The sequence below is a fragment of the Triticum dicoccoides genome, chromosome 3B (assembly GCF_002162155.2).
Source record: "Triticum dicoccoides isolate Atlit2015 ecotype Zavitan chromosome 3B, WEW_v2.0, whole genome shotgun sequence".
In the NCBI taxonomy this organism is placed as follows: Eukaryota; Viridiplantae; Streptophyta; class Magnoliopsida; order Poales; family Poaceae; genus Triticum; species Triticum dicoccoides.
In genome coordinates this window covers 700151063-700153288 of record NC_041385.1, presented here as the reverse complement: position 1 = coordinate 700153288, position 2226 = coordinate 700151063, and positions in this window count along the sequence as shown.

The window sequence follows — 2226 nt, the reverse complement described above, 5'->3', positions numbered from 1 at the left end:
CGAGTGGGAGACGGATTCACCACTCGGTAGGATTTTAAACACTTAGGCGAGCACTGGGCTGCAGCTAAGCCCCCGAGTGAGAAGCCGATTCACCACTCGGTAGGATTTTAAATACTTATGCGAGCACTGGGCTGCAGCTAAGCCCCCGAGTGGGAGGCGGATTCACCACTCGGTAGGATTTTAAATACTTAGGCGAGCACTGGATCGCAGCTAAGCCTCCGAGTGGGAGGCGGATTCACCACTCGGTAGGATTTTATTGTTTCCCATTGTATTTGTGCCTTAGCTCGAAGGAGAAGGTAGCAGTCGACCTGCACCCTGTCGTCCTTGCGGATCGGAATAAATTTCATACTTAGGCGAGTGCTGGACTGCAGCTAAGCCCCCCAAGTGGGAGGTCTGCTCTCCACTCGGTAGGATTTTAAATACTTAGGCAAGCACTGGACTATAGCTAAGCCCCCGAGTGGGAGGTTTGCCCTCCACTTGATAGGATTTTAAACACTTAGGCGAAACGGATTTGTAGCTAAGCCCCCAAGTGGGAGGTTTGCTCTCCACTCGGTAGGATTTTAAACACTTAGGCGAGTACTGGACTGTGGCTAAGCCCCTGAGTGGGAGGTTTGCTCTCCACTCGGTAGGATTTCAAGCACTTAGGCGAAACGGATTCGCAGCTAAGTCTCCGAGTGGGAGGAAGAATTTTGTCAAACTTAGGCGAAACAGATTAGCAGCTAAGCCACCCACTGGGGGATTTCTTACATAAGCAAAAGCAGCAAGAATTAATAGGAAAATTATAACAATTTTGTCTTTAATAGATAAACTACATGAGTACTTTTATTACATCTCATCCGAGTGAGTACTTAAGTGTAAAAGGGGCGGAGCAGATCCGCATTCCAAGCTCGTGGCTCGTCAATCTGGCGATCAATGTTCTAAAGACGGTATGCTCCGTTGTGGAGAACTTTGGTGACGATGAAGTGGCCTTCCCAAGTAGGGGCGAGTTTGTGTGGCTTCTGTTGGTCCACTCGGAGGACCAAGTCTCCTTCTTGGAAGGCTCGGCTCTTCACATTTTTGGCGTAGAATCGGTGCAAGTCTTGCTGATAGATGGTCGATCGGATCATGGCCATCTCTCTTTCTTCTTCCAGCAGGTCGACTGCATCCTGCCGGGCTTGCTCTGCTTCGACTTCAGTGTAGAGTTCGACTCGCGGTGCATTGTGAAGCAGGTCACTCAGAAGCATTGCTTCAGCTCCGTAGACTAGAAAGAACGGGGTTCTCCCAGTCGACCTATTTGGAGTAGTCCTCAATCCCCAAAGAACTGATGGAAGTTTGTCGACCCACGCGCCTGCTGCGTGCTTGAGGTCACGCATCAACCGGGGTTTCAGTCCTTTGAGAATTAGTGTAACGCCCCGGATCCGATGCGCCAGGTGTCCACCAGTTATTCGCCGTCTTTGCCATGTCATTTTCTAGTGTGTTGCATTTTGCCATGTCATCATGTGCATTTCATTTTGCATACGGGTTCGTCTCATGCATCCGAGCCTTTTCCCCGTTGTCCGTTTTGCAATCCTATGTCCTCTGGCGTTCCCCCTTTTGTCTCCTGTTGTGAGCGGGTGTTAAATGTTCTCGGAATGGACCGACCCTTGCCAAGTGGCCTTGGTATAGCACCGGTAGACCGCCTGTCAAGTTTCGTGCCATTTGGAGGTCGTTTGGTACTCCAACGGGTAACCGGGTAACCGTAAAGCCCTCTTTTGTGTGCAGCCCAACACCCCTTGCAAAGTGGCCCAAAACCCATGTAACTCTCCTCCATGCTCTCGGTCGTTCGATCACGATCGCGTGGCCGAAAACCGCTCCTCATTTGGACTCTCCTAGCTCCCTCTACCTATAAAACTAGACCTCCCCCGAAATTCGCGGTCTATTCCTCCCGAAACCCTAGCCTAGCCTATCCCCGCGCCGCCGGACGCGTCCGACTGGGGCTGGACATGTCCGCCGCTGCCCTCCGACCAATCCCCGCCTGCCACGTGGCCTCTTTGCTGCCAGCCACCGCGCCCCGCCGCCGCGGCCCGCCAGGCCCAGGCGCGGACCGCCCAGGCCCGCGCGCGCCGCCCCGCGCCCCGCTCACCCCGCCGCCTCGCGCCTCCCGCGCAGCCGCCGGGCTCCGCCTCCGTTCGCCGCCGGCCGGCGCGCCTCCCACGCCCTCGGCCGCCTGCGCTGCCGCCCGCGCCGCTCGAGCCCGCTTCCTCGCGT